The sequence below is a fragment of the Procambarus clarkii genome, chromosome 55 (genome assembly GCF_040958095.1).
Source record: "Procambarus clarkii isolate CNS0578487 chromosome 55, FALCON_Pclarkii_2.0, whole genome shotgun sequence".
NCBI classification, from domain to species: domain Eukaryota; kingdom Metazoa; phylum Arthropoda; class Malacostraca; order Decapoda; family Cambaridae; genus Procambarus; species Procambarus clarkii.
The window spans coordinates 26346373-26364499 of record NC_091204.1 but is presented as its reverse complement, the minus strand read 5'-3'; the positions used below and the strand labels follow the sequence as shown (position 1 = coordinate 26364499).

Here is an 18127-nt window from a genome sequence, read left to right as displayed (position 1 = left end):
GGCCAAGTGTGACATCGCTGTCAAGTGTGTTATGTCGGTCTTGTCTGAGGTCAACCCCTAGAGTTGGCCTAAATAATCGCCCCCGGGTGGGCTCGAACCACCAACCTTTCGGTTAACAGCCGAACGCGCTAACCAATTGTGCCACGGAGGCTCGAGGAACGTACTAAACAAATTTGTAATAAGGCGGAATTACTTAGATATCGAAGTGTGATAATTATCTGAGTTTACTTGAGAGCTACTAATAGTGGCCTCGATGAGGACAGGAGGCCGGCGGCTTGTCGAAGGTCTCCCCATTTGCCTTGATGATCTTTTCCTGATGATGATAATTCCTATAGTGTCCTTTACAGTCTCCGTGGTGTAGTGGTAAGACACTCGCCTGGCGTTCCGCGAGCGCTATGTCATGGGTTCGTATCCTGGCCGGGGAGGATTTACTGGGCGCAATTCCTTAACTGTAGCCTCTGTTTAACGCAACAGTAAAATGTGTACTTGGATGAAAAAACGATTCTTCGCGGCGGGGATCGTATTCCAGGGACCATAGGATTAAGGACTTGCCCGAAACGCTACGCGTACTAGTGGCTGTACAAGAATGTAACAACTCTTGTATATATCTCAAAAAAAAAAAAAAAAAAAATGCCTAAAGTAACCTTGTGTCTAGTGGTCACGACGGAGACGGGAAGCCGGCAGCTTGTCAATGGTTCCCCCATTTTTCCTAAGTTTCCTCCTTTTCTTTCTTTACTAATTTTCCTCCTTTCCCCCCACAAAAAAGAGTAACAACAACAAAAAGACTCTGGGGTTGGAGTCCCTGTGCCTTCTTGTACCAACTTCCAGGTTAACTCCGGAGGTGGAGCCCCCTGGGGGCAGTTCCTTGTTGCCTTCAACCTCGTTCTGACAGTTCCTGCGACGGCGCTGGAACCAATCTTATTGGCGTTTGCCTTTCCAATTGAGACGATCGGTGATGTGGAGAGGGGGGACCTGCTGCATAGGTGACAGCTTCTCCCCCTTATCAACCTACCCTGGCTTTGCACCTTGGAGAGGCCACTCCAGACCGACAACCAGAACGGAACTCCATAGTCTCCTGAGACAGATGGACGCCTACTACTTGGATGGTCCACCAGTTTTTACACTCTTGTAAAGCCACTAGTACGCATAGCGTTTCGGGCAGGTCCTTTATCCTAATACGGCTAAGTCCTAAGATTAATATTAATCTTAATTATTAACTCCGGAATACGACCCGTCAAATCGTTTCACTGCTGAGTGAAGAGAGGCGTAATGTTAAGGATTGGAACCCAGTCAATCCTCCCCGGCCAGGATAAGAACCCAGACTAAATTGTTCGCGAAGTGCGGGGGCTAGTGTTTCACCACTGCGCCACGGGGACTGCATACACGGGGACCAGTCATTGAAAGTTGCCCAACAATTGGGAACTCTAATAAGAAAGTCAACTTTATTTTCAAGGAAATTAAGTTATCAAAATGTAAACATCTCTGGTGCGCCCACATTTGGACTGCTGTATCAAGCATAGAGGCTTCATCTTCAGAACATATCTGCTGTGGAGAAAGTACAACACAGAGCGACAAAAAGCATCTCAGAACTAAATCGGATCCCATACCAGGAACGGTTGAGGGCCCCAGGACTAACACAGCAAATCAGACGGGGCATGGTGGCTCCCATACCAGGAACGGTTGAGGGCCCCAGGACTAACACAGCATGCCAGACGGGGCATGGTGGCTCCCATACCAGGAACGGTTGAGGGCCCCAGGACTAACACAGCAAGCCAGACGGGGCATGGTGGCTCCCATACCAGGAACGGTTGAGGGCCCCAGGACTAACACAGCAAGCCAGACGGGGCATGGTGGCTCCCATACCAGGAACGGTTGAGGGCCCCAGGACTAACACAGCAAGCCAGACGGGGCATTGTGGCTCCCATACCAGGAACGGTTGAGGGCCACAGGACTAACACAGCAAGCCAGACGGGGCATGGTGGCTCCCATAGAAACTTATAAAATACTGAACAAATTGGAGGATTTAGAGAATCCAGACCACTACTCTAAAAGGTCGCATGTAACATATACATGATGCAACAGCTTTATCAAGCTCAACAGGTCACCATCACACCCTCCATCCATCTACACAACTCTCGTATCACCTAGATATTGGTACTGGTAATGGCTCGAAAGAGCCTCCTCATACGGGCAATTCATGCCCGAGCCACCTTTAGGAAGGCTTAATCTTTATCAATCAATCAAGTCAAAATATAGGAAAAAAAAAAAGGTTTTCCCCCCAAAGGGCTATAGACCCCTGGGACAGCCTACCTGCCAACGCCTTAAATCCCACCACTCACAATGGGTGTGTTATAGGCGATTTTTTTATATATAAAATAAACACAAAATGTACAAAAAAAAGGACAGAATAATATTATATAAACATGGAGCATGAAACAGACATGAAGGAGAAAAACACATAGCGCAGAGAACCCAGAACCCCGTACAGTATACAGAACCCCCGTACTGTATACAGAAACCCATACAGTATACAGAACCCCATACTGTATACAGAAACCTGTACAGTATACAGAACCCTGTACAGTATACAGAACTTCGTACAGTATACAGAACCCCGTACAGTACATAAGGGAGTACTTAAGCAACAGGAAACAGCGAGTAACGGTGAGGGGGGAGACATCAGAGTGGCGAGATGTCACCAGCGGAGCCCCACAGGGCTCAGTACGTGGACCCATTCTGTTTCTAATATATGTAAACGATCATCCGGAGGGTATAGACTCGTTCCTCTCAATGTTTGCTGATGATGCAAAAATTAAACAATTTTATAACTGCTGCTGATAATGTCAATTGGGAGTCCGAGTTAGGTAACATAGGGGACATCAACCTAGCAGTGCAATCTTTTCTACAAACAACTCTTAGCCTTTATAACACCCACTGTCCTATGCTTACAAAACAAGTCACAAACAAAAGGCTTAACAATCCTTGGCTTACAAAGGGAATACTTAAATCCATTAACAAAAAACACGACCTTGAGAAGAAGTATAGGCTAGGAACCGTCTCCAAAGAATTCTCAAAGAATTACTCGTTATTGCTATCTAAAATAATTAGACGAGCCAAAACTAAATACTATGAAGATAAATTTACCCAAATAAAGAGCAACATTAAAAAAACTTGGAGCTGTAACCTACCTTACCCCTCTGTTGTCACCCCATGTATGTTTTTTTTTTTTCAAAACAACGCTGTTTGAATGTAATTTTCTGTAATAATTTGTAATTGTATTTGTGCTGCTTTTTCAGCCATGTTCCCCCCTCTTTTACCTCTATTTTTATTTGTTCTCAACACATTTTATTCTTTTTACCCATTAGTATTAAGCTTTAGTCATTAATGTTTTTCCTGCCCGAAATGCTTTGTGTAATAGTGGCTTTAGGCATTGTATGTACTAGCTCTATCTATTAATCCAACAAACTTTGTAAAATCTCTTTATGTATGTACCTTACCTAAATAAACATTTATTTATTTTATTTTATTTTATTATGAGAAGAATCAAGACGGATGAAGATAGACAGAGACTACAGGATGACCTGGACAAACTGGAGGAATGGTCTAGAAAATTGCTGCTAAAGTTCAACTCAGGAAAGTGTAAGGTAATGAAATTAGGCAAAGGAAGCAGGAGGCTGAACACAAGGTACCATCTGGGAGGTGAAATCCTGCAAGAGTCAAATAGAGAGAAAGATCTAGGGGTTGATATCACACCGAACCTGTCCCAAGAGGCCCACATCAAAAGGATATCATCAGTGGCATATGCTAGACTGGCCAACATAAGAACTGCCTTCAGAAACTTGTGTAAGGAATCGTTCAGGACCCTGTATACCACTTATGTCAGACCAATCCTGGAATATGCAGCTCCAGTCTGGAGTCCATACCTAGTTAAACACAAGACAGAGTTAAAGAAGGTTCAGCGGTATGCCACCAGGCTCGTCCCGGAACTGAGAGGTATGAGCTACGAGGAAAAGCTAAAGGAGCTGAACCTCACGTCCTTGGAAAACAGAAGAGAATGGGGAGACATGATAACCCCCTACAAAATTCTCAGGGGAATTGACAGGGTGAACAAAGACAAACTCTTCACCACAGGTGGGACACGAACAAAGGGATACAGGTAGAAACTTAGTACCCAGATGAGCCACAGAGACGTTAGAAAGAATTTTGTCGGTGTCAGTGTAGTTAATAAATAGAATGCACTAGGAAGTGATGTGGTGGAGGCTGACTCCATACACAGTTTCAAATGTAGATATGATAGAGCCCAGTAGGCTCAGGAATCTGTACACTAGTTGATTGACAGTTTAGAGGCGGGACCAAAGAGCCAAAGCTCAACCCCCGCAAGCACAATTAGGTGAGTACAGTTAGGTGAGTACAGACAGCACAGTTTCGCCTCCTTCTCTGGGGCGAGACAGCATGCTTCTTCCTTGTGTTTTGAGCTGAACAAATACCTGCGTTTTCAGTTCATCCTCGTCGCCAATGTGAAGTTGTGTGTTGCTGAGGAAGTCTTGGTTGTAGGGTTGATATAAAGCCAATGCCAGGGTTGATATAAAGCCAAAGCCAGGGTTGATATAAAGCCAATGCCAGGGTTGATATAAAGCCAATGCCAGGGTTGATATAAAGCCAAAGCCAGGGTTGATATAAAGCCAATGCCAGGGTTGATATAAAGCCAATGCCAGGGTTGATATAAAGCCAAAGCCAGGGTTGATATAAAGCCAATTCCAAGAGTACGACTTAGTCAAACTAGAAATGCTTTACAATTCGAGGGACCTCGAATGTCGAATGACCTTCCCAATTATGTTAAAGACTGTACCTCTCCCAACCAGTTTAAGATAAAAACTAAGTACTACCTAATTAACTCAATGTAACCTACCTCACCCCCAAAATGTCAACCCTTGTCTTCTATTTTAAACAATGCTGTTTTGTTGACCAAATTGTACTTTTGCTTTCTTTCTGCCATGTTCCCCCCCCCCCCTTTTTATATTTTTTTCTTATTTTTCTCAACACAATTTATACTTTAATCTCAATTAGTATTAAGTTTTAGTCTTAGTGTTTTTCCTGCCTGAAATGTTTTGCGTAATAGTGGCTTTAGGTATTGTATGTACTAGCTCTATCTATAAATCCATCAACTTTTGTATCTTACCTTGTATGTATGTACCTTACCTGAATAAAAATTTATTTATTTATTTATTTATTTATAATGCTTGGCTACTGACTTTAATACTTATAAAGATACATGACTAGCAGCATCCAAGCCTGGCGGGCGTCCTGTACGCTCTCTGTTGTTAACATACTGCTGGCGTATGAAACAGCGCATACAAATGGATGGTGCCGTTTGCTATGAACATGACATCGTCCATTCTCAGTTAGGCGCTAGAGAAACTTACAAGGAAACGTCTCTTGGAACACTTAAAAAATTAAGATTTCTCTCAAAGCACCAGCATGGATTTAGTTAAGGCTGATAATGCCATACTATTTTCTAAAGGTTATGATTAAATACAAATGATAAAACTAATGGAAGAAGGGTTAGCTGCCATTATTTTCATTGTTAATCAACAAATGAGAAGGCCCCAGGAATAGTACAGGCTGGAAAGCTATTTCTTGATTCTGTTAACACAACAAGGTTGTTATAACTGAAAAATGCTGCTATGGGGGATCTAGTATTACTCTGGTGTAGGGGCAGTTAGAATTAAGATGTATCTCTAGTTGTGGAGATCAGTAAGGCCCGGCCCCCAATAAAAATATAAATCATGATTAACAATTGACTACAAGGCAATGTCAGTTTAGAGGTAGATCATAGATCTCCTACCCAGGAAGAATGGATACTCCTTTAAAACTAACTTATTTATTAACCCCTTAACAACCCCCCATATACATCCACACCAATAACAATAATAATAATTACTTTACCACCCTACCTTACGTTAAAAGCCTTGGTCCACATAAGCAGGATGCACAAGCTAGGGTAAAGTTTACTAGGGAAGCACTTGAAGCTTGGGGCAGCTTAGGGGTAGTGAGCCCACTTGGTACCTTATCACAACACAACACTAATGGGTACCCAAAACACTGGCAAATACTACCCCAAGGTCTCCACCAATCTTACAATCCCACAGTAGGCAAACTTAAATATACCATACTAAACTTAGTACACTTAAACATACAAATAGGTAAGGGAGAGTAGAAGGAAGAAGGGGAGAGAGGTGCAGAGCCCCACAGTCCAGATGTTTACACCTCGAACGCCACCAGAGAAGACCGCATCCAGCGACCAGATCAGGGCTCCCGAGTTGTGTGGTGCCGGGAAGAGCCTAATTGATCGTGCAGCTATACACATTACAAATCCTCACCAATGTACAATATTGTTTACTTTACTCATTCTAAGGATAGTTAATAATTACTACAATGTTATACTTAATCCACAACAAGCTCAAGAGTCTGAATGCTTGTGAGCAACAAGATTCGTCTTATGTCTGGCAAGGAAGATACGAACAAATACACCTCGCCATGTGTCCCAAATAATATAAAGTAGTTTATTTAGCTCAATTTGACCTCTGGTTTCCACTGGTGAACCCAGGGTCGTAACAAAGGTGAAGACTGCTAGGATGGTACACACGCACATGGACATATAATTTACATCAAAGTTGTTAGAAACGTTTAGGTGACCACAAGACTATTATCTAGGCAACGCAGTGTCCCAGACTTACTAATGTTCCACAGTCACATCCATATTGATTGAATTATTTATTTATTTATTTATTTATTTATTTATTTATTTATTTAATTAATTTTTTATTTAAGGTAAGGTAATTATCAAAAGAAGGCACCAAACCGGGAAGGCTATGTAGCACTATCAAAGCGCGAAATAATCAGAGGGCGCTAAATATCACCAAGAATGCCAATACGAGAACAAAAACGCATAAGGCGAACGATATCAAAAGTATCCGATTCACCTAGAATTCTATCGAGGGACAAGTGACCGCGAGGGACGGTCGGAAAGCAAGACACGCTCGTCCTGGAAGTCAGGACATTCAACAAGGATATGCACAACTGTAAGAGGGACAACGCAATTCGGACAATAAGGAGCAGGGCGGCGCTCCATTAAGTGACCGTGGGTTAAGCGGGTATGACCAACCTGCAGCCGTGCCAAAGCAGTTTCCCACCGCCGGTTACGGTGGCAGGAGGAAGGCCACGGGGACACACTACGTTTGAGAGTACGCAGCTTGTTACCAACCACAGAGGACCAATAACACTGCCAACGGGCAAGAATGGAAGAATGAAAAACAGGATAAAAGTCGGAATAAGGAATACCTTTACGGGAGATGGGACAAGAACGGAAAGCTTCCTTAGCGGAAGCATCCGCACGCTCATTGAAAGAAACACCAATATGGCTGGGAACCCAGCAAAACTCTACTGATTTAAATTTACTAGTAATAAGAAACAGCCAATGTTGAATCTCGATGACCACCGGATGGACAGGATTAAAGGACCCTAGAGCCATGAGGGCACTACGAGAATCAACTACAACCACAAAGGAGGAATGAGAATGAGAAAGCAAGAGACGAAGAGCATAGAGAATAGCATAAAGTTCTGCCGTAAAGACGCTAGCCTCCGAAGGGAGGCGACACATATAAGTACGGTCAGGAAAAACAACAGAGTAGCCCACACCGTCCGCAGACTTAGACCCATCAGTGAAGATGGAAATAGAGTGGGAGTGCGAAGAAAAGTGCTCAAGGAAGAGGCTTTTCAGAATCGTAGGAGGGGTAAAGGCTTTAGTAATACAAGTCAAGGACGTACAAAACTTGGGAAGGGGGACTCTCCACGGAGGTAAGGAAGGAACAATACGAGGAGAAACATTAGAAATATGAACAGAAAGAGAATCTTGTAAGCGAGATAACCGGACAGAAAGTGGGAGACAATGAAGAGGAACAGGAACACAAGGAGGAGGAAAAGTCAATGCACGACACTTGAAACAATCACTTGAAACAATCGAGGGATCCCACCTCCACCACGTTCCTCGTGGGAGGAAATGATGTTGGTCGAGTTAGGAGTGAGGAACTGATTCAGAGGTATAAAACAGCCATAGAATTAGTTAGGAGCAAGGGAGGAATCCCGATCATATGTGGCATTCTTCCAAGAAAGGGAGTGGGAAATGAATGGATGTCGAGGGCAATTGGTGTCAATTGCCGGCTGGAAAGATATTGCAAATCAAATGCAATATCTTTCATAGACAACTGGGAACACTTCTATGGAAGAAATGAAATGTATGCTCGTGATGGGGTGCATCTATCGAGAGCTGGGGTTGTTGCTGTTGCGAACTCGTTGGAAGAAGTGGTTAGAGGTGTTTGTTTGGGTTTAAAACTGTTAGTAGATAGAGGTATGGGAATTGATTTGGAGGAAGGAGGTAATAAAAGTATGTGTTTGTGGGAGAAAGGAATTTGCAAAATGATCAGGGAAAGAGAAGGGCCTCAAAATAACAATTCACTTAGGGTATATTACACTAACAGTAGAAGTCTAAGAAATCAAATTAACGGATTAAATGCTCTTGTCTGCACAGAAAAAATAGATATTATTGCACTTACCGAAACGTGGATGAATGTAGAAAATTAAGAACTATTAGCTGAATATCAAATAAATGGATTTAAACTATTTCACACAGATGAAAGATATTAGACGAGGAGGTGGAGTAGCCATATATGTTAGGGACAATTTGAAATGTAGTCTCAAAGAGGGAATCAAAACTGAGCCACACACAGAAACTATTTGGATAGAATTAAACGAAAAAGCTAATAATATTATAATAGGAGTTATATATAGGCCACCAAATTTAGACAGAATGGAAGCAAAGCATCTATGGGATGAAATATCTAGAGCATCTAGATCTAACATTATTTATGTCATGGGTGACTTTAATTTTAGTGGAATAAACTGGTTGAACAAAACAGGGAATAGTGAAGCAGAAGATTTTCTAGAATTAATTGACGATTGCTTTCTTACTCAACACATTAAGGAACCAACACGGGAAAATAATATTTTAGATTTAGTGTTAACTAACAGGGAAACACAAATTAATGACATTGAAATAGGGAGTGAGCTAGGGAACAGTGATCACAAAGAAATCAGATTTAGCATAGAATGGAATAGACCTGTAGGAGAAAATTCTGTTAGAGTGCCAGATTTTCGAAAAGCTGATTTTAATAGCCTAAGAAATTTTTTGGGTCAAATTGATTGGAAAGCCTTGGGTATGGGGTGTGAACCGGTCTTGGAGCGAGACATGAACCCAGCGATAGGTGACTTAAATGGGGATTTCGATGTGGATTCAATATATAACTTATTTAAGAATATTCTAAACAAAACACAGGAACGTAGTATACCATACAAATTGAATAGATCGAATACTAATGACCCAAAGTGGATAACAAAGAATTTGAAGAACCTTATAGGTAAAAAGAGAGCTTGGTACAAAAGGATTAAAAATGGGGAGGTCACTTTAGAACAGGAATTCGTACAACTGGTTAGAAATGTTAAAAAATAGATAAGGAAAGCAAAAAGAAACTATGAAGTTCGCATAGCAGGGCAAGCAAAGACAAATCCTAAAGGGTTTTTTCAGTTATATCGTACTAAGACTAGGGAAAGGATAGGTCCAATAAAAACTGAGACAGGTCAAATAACAGATAGTGATGAAGAGATGAGTAGTATTTTTAATAAATATTTTGTATCTGTATTTACTAAAGAGGAACTTAACAATATGCCTTCAGCCGAACAAGTCTATGTGGGTGGGGACGAGGACAGGTTGACGAGTTTAGCAGTTACCAGGGAGGATGTTCTTAAACAAATAGTAAAACTCAAACCAAACAAATCCCCAGGGCCGGATGAAGTGTTTGCTAGGGTGCTTAAAGAATGCAAAGAGGAGCTTTCCGAGCCACTGTCTACCATATTTAATAAATCAATAGAGTCAGGCAGAGTGCCAGAGTCATGGAAGGTAGCTAATGTGGTACCAATTTTTAAGAAAGGAGATAGATCACTTGTGTCAAACTATCGGCCAATTAGCCTTACGTCTATTGTGGGAAAGTTACTTGAATCAATAATTGCAAATACAATTCGTCTCCATCTTGAAAAACATAAATTAATAATTGAGTCGCAACATGGTTTTATAAATGGCCATTCATGTTTAACAAATTTGTTATCTTTTTATTCTAGCATAGTTGAGGCAGTTGATAGTGGTAAGGATTGTGATGTTGTGTACCTTGACTTTAGCAAAGCTTTTGATACAGTGCCACATGAAAGACTGATTAAAAAGATAGAGTCTCATGGTATTGGGGGTGCTATATTAAGCTGGATTAGGGCATGGCTATACCAAAGGAAACAGAGTTAGTATAAATGGAATCAAGTCAGAGTGGGAAAATGTTGGAGTGCCTCAAGGCTCTGTCCTGGGACCTCTGTTGTTTATAATATATATAAATGATTTAGATTCATTTACATTTAGATTCACCTGGCTGGTTAGATTCATCCAGTCAGTCAGGTGCTGTCACAGTTTGAGGTTGTGTTAGCTGGAGCTCTGGAGTAACATTATTATTGCAATAATGGAAGGATTAGTAAATGATTTGGTGAGTTTGGTTGGAGCTCTGAGAGCAGAGATGGACTCCCTGCTATGAGGTACGACGGCTGAGACTTCGAGAGGAAACGAAGGAGGAGACCAATGTTGACGAGATCTCATCGTGGAGAGTAGTGAAAGACAGGGGTCTTAAGAAGGCTTTGACAAGGCCGCCTACAGACGCCCTAAGGACGGCAAATTCATTTGCCTTGTTGGAGGACGAGTGCTGTAGTACGCCTGCAGCGAGGAAATCAGCGAGGAACGGCGGAGCGCAGGCCCCTCAGGCTGCTCAGAAAGTTAGGGAGGTACCGAAGCGAATTTTGGTTGTGGGAGATTCCCAGGTGAGGTATTTAGACAGAACGTTTTGTGTCAGAGATAGGGGGAACAGATTAAGGGTTTGCTATCCGGGAGCTGGAATTGGTGATATTGTTGAAAACATGAATGATATTATGACGGGAAATGGGAACAAACCCATTATTTGTATTAGTGCAGGGGGTAATGATGTTGGGCGAGTTAGGAGTGAGGAACTAATACAGAGATTTAGGACAGCCATTGAATTAGTTAGGAGCAAGGGAGGAATCATATGTGGCATTCTTCCAAGAAAGGGAGTGGGAAATGAATGGATGTCGAGGGCACTTGATGTCAATTGCCGGCTGGAAAGATATTGCAAATCAAATGCAATATCTTTCATAGACAACTGGGAACGCTTCTATGGAAGAAATGAAATGTATGCTCGTGATGGGGTGCATCTATCGAGGGCTGGGGTTGTTGCTGTTGCGAACTCGTTGGAACCAGTGGTTAGAGGTGTTTGTTTGGGTTTAAACTGTTAGTAGATAGTGGTATGGGAATTGATTTGAAGGAAGGAGGTAATAAAAGTATGTGTTCGTGGGAGAAAAGAATTGGCAAAATGATCAGGGAAAGAAAAGGGCCTCAAAATAACAATTCACTTAGGATATATTACACTAACAGTAGAAGTCTAAGAAATAAAATTAATGAATTAAATGCTCTTGTCTGCACAGAAAAAATAGATATTATTGCACTTACCGAAACGTGGATGAACGTAGAAAATAGAGAACTATTAGCTGAATATCAGATAAATGGATTTAAACTATTTCACACAGATAGATATATTAGACGAGGAGGGGGAGTAGCCATATATGTTAGGGACAATTTGAAATGTAGTCTCAAAGAGGGAATCAAAACTGAGCCACACACAGAAACTATTTGGATAGAATTAAACGAAAAAGCAAGTAATATTATAATAGGAGTTATATATATGCCACCAAATTTAGACAGAATGGAAGCAAAGCATCTATGGTATGAAATATCTAGAGCATCTAGATCCAACAGTATTTATGTCATGGGTGACTTTAATTTTAGTGGAATAAACTGGGTGAACAAAACAGGGAATAGTGAAGCAGAAGATTTTCTAGAATTAATTGACGATTGCTTTCTTACTCAACACATTAAGGAACCAACTCGGGAAAATAATATTTTAGATTTAGTGTTAACTAACAGGGAAACACAAATTAATGACATCGATATAGGGAGTGAGCTAGGGAACAGTGATCACAAAGTATTCAGATTTAGCATAGAATGGAATAGACCTGTACGAGAAAATTCTGTTAAAGTGCCAGATTTTCGAAAAGCTGATTTTAATAGCCTAAGAAATTTTTTGGGTCAAATAGATTGGAAACTCTTGGGTATGAGGTGTGGGCCGGTCTTAGAGCGAGACATGAACCCAGCGATAGGTGACGTAAAAGGGGATTTCGATGTGGATTTAATATATAACTTATTTATGAATATTCTAATCAAAGCACAGGAACGTAGTATACCATACAAATTGAATAGGTCGAATACTAATGACCCAAAGTGGATAACAAATAATTTAAAGAACCTTATAGGTAAAAAGAGAGCTTGGTACAAAAGGATTAAGAATGGGGAAGTCAGGTTAGAACAGGAATTTATACAACTGGTTAGAAATGTTAAAAAAGAGATTAGGAAAGCAAAAAGAAAGTATGAAGTTCGCATAGCAGAGCAAGCAAAGTCAAATCCTAAAGGGTTTTTTCAGTTATATCGAACTAAGACTAGGGAAAGGATAGGTCCATTCAAATCTGAGACAGGTCAAATAACGGATAATGACAAGGAGATGAGTAGTATTTTTAACAAATATTTTATATCTGTATTTACTAAAGAAGAACTTAACAATATGCCTTCAGCCGAACAAGTCTATGTGGGTGGGGATGAGGACAGGTTGACGAGTTTAGCAGTTACCAGGGAGGATGTTCTTAAACAAATAGTAAAACTCAAACCAAGCAAATCCCCAGGGCCCGATGAAGTGTTTGCCAGGGTGCTTAAAGAATGCAAAGAGGAGCTTTCCGAGCCACTGTCTACCATATTTAATAAATCAATAGAGTCAGGCAGAGTGCCAGAGTCATGGAAGGTAGCTAATGTGGTACCAGTTTTTAAGAAAGGAGATAGATCACTTGCGTCTAACTATCGACCAATTAGCCTATCGTCTATTGTGGGAAAGTTACTCGAATCTATAATAGCAAATAAAATTCGTCTTCATCTTGAAAAACATAAATTAATAATTGAGTCGCAACATGGTTTTATAAATGGCCGTTCATGTTTAACACATTTGTTATCTTTTTATTCTAGCATAGTTGAGGCAGTTGATAGTGGTAAGGATTGTGATGTTGTGTACCTTGACTTTAGCAAAGCTTTTGATACAGTGCCACATGAAAGACTGATTAAAAAGATAGAGTCTCATGGTAATGGGGGTGCTATATTAAGCTGGATTAGGGCATGGCTATACCAAAGGAAACAGAGAGTTAGTATAAATGGAATCAAGTCAGAGTGGGAAAATGTTGTAAGTGGAGTGCCTCCAGGCTCTGTCCTGGGACCTCTGTTGTTTATAATATATATAAATGATTTAGATTCAGGTTTGAGTAGCAACATTTGCAAATTTGCCGATGAACATAAGAACATAAGAACATAAGAACAAAGGTAACTGCAGAAGGCCTATTGGCCCATACGAGGCAGCTCCTATTCTATAACCACCCAATCCCACTCATATACTTGTCCAACCCGTGCTTGAAACAATCGAGGGACCCCACCTCCACAATGTTACGCGGCAATTGGTTCCACAAATCAACAACCCTGTTACTGAACCAGTATTTACCCAAGTCTTTCCTAAATCTAAACTTATCCAATTTATATCCATTGTTTCGTGTTCTGTCCTGTGTTGATACTTTTAATAACCTATTAATATCCCCCCGGTTATGTCCATTCATCCACTTGTAAACCTCTATCATGTCACCCCTAACTCTTCGCCTTTCCAGTGAATGCAACTTAAGCTTTGTTAATCTTTCTTCATATGAAAGATTTCTAATTTGGGGAATTAACTTAGTCATCCTACGCTGGACACGTTCAAGTGAATTTATATCCATTCAATAATATGGCGACCAAAACTGAACTGCATAATCTAAATGGGGCCTAACTAGAGCAAGATATAGCTTGAGAACCACACCAGGTGTCTTGTTACTAACGCTGCGATTAATAAATCCAAGTGTCCGATTTGCCTTATTACGAACATTTATGCATTGATCCTTTTGTTTTAAATTCTTACTAATCATAACTCCCAGATCCCTTTCGCAATCCGACTTCGCAATCACAACACCATCTAGCTCGTATCTTGTAACTCTATCATCATTACCTAACCTCAGAACTTTACATTTATCAGCATTAAACTGCATCTGCCAATCCTTTGACCATTTCAAAACCCTATCTAGATCAACTTGAAGTGATAGTGAGTCCTCCTCCGAATTAATTTCCCTACCGATTTTCGTATCATCGGCAAATTTGCAAATGTTGCTACTCAAACCTGAATCTAAATCATTTATATATATTATAAACAACAGAGGTCCCAGGACAGAGCCTTGAGGCACTCCACTTACAACATTTTCCCACTCTGACTTGATTCCATTTATACTAACTCTCTGTTTCCTTTGGTATAGCCATGCCCTAATCCAGCTTAATATAGCACCCCCAATACCATGAGACTCTATCTTTTTAATCAGTCTTTCATGTGGCACTATATCAAAAGCTTTGCTAAAGTCAAGGTATACAACATCGCAATCCTTACCACTATCAACTGCCTCAACAATGCTAGAATAAAAAGATAACAAATTTGTTAAACATGAACGGCCATTTATAAAACCATGTTGCGACTCAATTATTAATTTATGTTTTTCAAGATGAAGACGAATTTTATTTGCTATTATAGATTCGAGTAACTTTCCCACAATAGACGTTAGGCTAATTGGTCGATAGTTAGACGCAAGTGATCTATCTCCTTTCTTAAAAACTGGTATCACATTAGCAACTTTCCAAAACTCTGGCACTCTGCCTGACTCTATTGATTTATTAAATATGGTTGACAGTGGGTCACAAAGCTCCTCTTTGCATTCTTTAAGCACCCTGGCAAACACTTCATCCGGCCCTGGGGATTTGTTTGGTTTGAGTTTTACTATTTGTTTAAGAACATCCTCCCTGGTAACTGCTAAACTCGTCAACCTGTCCTCGTCCCCACCCACATAGACTTGTTCGGCTGAAGGCATATTGTTAAGTTCCTCTTTAGTAAATACAGATACAAAATATTTATTAAAAATACTACTCATCTCTTCATCACTATCTGTTATTTGACCTGTCTGAGTTTTTAATGGACCTATCCTTTCCCTAGTCTTAGTACGATATAACTGAAAAAACCCTTTAGGATTTGTCTTTGCTTGCCCTGCTATGCAAACTTCATAGTTTCTTTTTGCTTTCCTTATCTCTTTTTTAACATTTCTAACCAGTTGTACGAATTCCTGTTCTAAAGTGACCTCCCCATTTTTAATCCTTTTGTACCAAGCTCTCTTTTTACCTATAAGGTTCTTCAAATTCTTTGTTATCCACTTTGGGTCATTAGTATTCGATCTATTCAATTTGTATGGTATACTACGTTCCTGTGCTTTGTTTAGAATATTCTTAAATAAGTTATATATTGAATCCACATCGAAATCCCCATTTAAGTCACCTATCGCTGGGTTCATGTCTCGCTCCAAGACCGGCCCACACCCCATACCCAAGACTTTCCAATCAATTTGACCCAAAAAATTTCTTAGGCTATTAAAATCAGCTTTTCGAAAATCTGGCACTTTAACAGAATTTTCTCCTACTGGTCTATTCCATTCTATGCTAAATCTGATTTCTTTGTGATCACTGCTCCCTAGCTCACTCCCTATTTCGATGTCATTAATTTGCGTTTCCCTGTTAGTTAACACTAAATCTAAAATATTATTTTCCCGTGTTGGTTCCTTAATGTGTTGCGTAAGAAAGCAATCGTCAATTAATTCTAGAAAATCTTCTGCTTCACTATTCCCTGTTTTGTTCAACCAGTTTATTCCGCTAAAATTAAAGTCACCCATGACATAAATACTGTTAGATCTAGATGCTCTAGATATTTCATCCCATAGATGCTTTGCTTCCACTCCGTCTAAATTTGGTGGCCTATATATTACTCCTATTATAATATTATTAGCTTTTTCGTTTAATTCAATCCAAATAGTTTCTGTGTGTGGCTCTGTTTTGATTCCCTCTTTGAGACTACATTTCAAATTGTCCCTAACATATATGGCTACTCCACCTCCTCGTCTAATATATCTATCTGTGTGAAATAGTTTAAATCCATATATTTGATATTCAGCTAATAGTTCTCTATTTTCTACATTCATCCACGTTTCGGTAAGTGCAATAATATCTATTTTTTCTGTGCAGACAAGAGCATTTAATTCGTTAATTTTATTTCTTAGACTTCTACTGTTAGTGTAATATACCCTAAGTGAATTGTTATTTTGCGGACCTTCTCTTTCCCTGATCGCTCTGCCAACTCCCCCCTCCCACAAACACACACCTCTACTACCTCCCTCCTCCAAATCAATTCCCATACCTCTATCTACTAACAGTTTAAACCCAAACAAACACCTCTAACCACTTCTTCTAACGAGTTCGCAACAGCAACAACCCCAGCTCTCGATAGATGCACCCCATCACGAGCATACATTTCATTTCTTCCATAGAAGTGTTCCCAGTTGTCTATGAAAGATATTGCATTTGATTTGCAATATCTTTCCAGCCGGCAATTGACACCAAGTGCCCTCGATATCCATTCATTTCCCACTCCCTTTCTTGGAAGAATGCCACATATGATCGGGATTCCTCCCTTGCTCCTAACTAACTCTATGGCTGTTTTATACCTCTGAATCAGTTCCTCACTCCTAACTCGACCAACATCATTTCCTCCCACGCTAATGCAAATAATGGGATTGTTCCCATTACCAGCCATAATATCATGCATGTTGTTTATAATATCACCAATGCCAGCTCCGGGATAGCAAACCCTTAACCTGTTCCCCCTATCTCTAGCACAAAACGTTCTATCCAAATACCTCACCTGGGAATCTCCCACAACTAATGTTTGCTTAAGAACATAACATAAGAACATAAGAACAAAGGTAACTGCAGAAGGCCTATTGGCCCATACGAGGCAGCTCCTATTCTATAACCACCCAATCCCACTCATATACTTGTCCAACCCGTGCTTGAAACAATCGAGGGACCCCACCTCCACAATGTTACGCGGCAATTGGTTCCACAAATCAACAACCCTGTTACTGAACCAGTATTTACCCAAGTCTTTCCTAAATCTAAACTTATCCAATTTATATCCATTGTTTCGTGTTCTGTCCTGTGTTGATACTTTTAATACCCTATTAATATCCCCCCGGTTATGTCCATTCATCCACTTGTAAACCTCTATCATGTCACCCCTAACTCTTCGCCTTTCCAGTGAATGCAACTTAAGCTTTGTTAATCTTTCTTCATATGAAAGATTTCTAATTTGGGGAATTAACTTAGTCATCCTACGCTGGACACGTTCAAGTGAATTTATATCCATTCTATAATATGGCGACCAAAACTGAACTGCATAATCTAAATGGGGCCTAACTAGAGCAAGATATAGCTTGAGAACCACACCAGGTGTCTTGTTACTAACGCTGCGATTAATAAATCCAAGTGTCCGATTTGCCTTATTACGAACATTTATGCATTGATCCTTTTGTTTTAAATTCTTACTAATCATAACTCCCAGATCCCTTTCGCAATCCGACTTCGCAATCACAACACCATCTAGCTCGTATCTTGTAACTCTATCATCATTACCTAACCTCAGAACTTTACATTTATCAGCATTAAACTGCATCTGCCAATCCTTTGACCATTTCAAAACCCTATCTAGATCAACTTGAAGTGATAGTGAGTCCTCCTCCGAATTAATTTCCCTACCGATTTTCGTATCATCGGCAAATTTGCAAATGTTGCTACTCAAACCTGAATCTAAATCATTTATATATATTATAAACAACAGAGGTCCCAGGACAGAGCCTTGAGGCACTCCAC

The 18127-nt window shown here is 40.3% G+C and overlaps 1 protein-coding gene and 1 non-coding gene across 6 annotated transcripts in view; one reads left to right on the top strand and one right to left on the bottom strand.

The window, feature by feature from the left end:
* LOC123747839 (uncharacterized) overlaps positions 1 to 18127 on the top strand; it is a 236116-nt gene that overhangs the window by 64209 nt on the left and 153780 nt on the right. The window lies entirely within an intron of this gene.
* Positions 78 to 151, bottom strand: TRNAN-GUU (transfer RNA asparagine (anticodon GUU)). Its single transcript has one exon. It is a non-coding gene; the product is annotated as a tRNA-Asn (tRNA).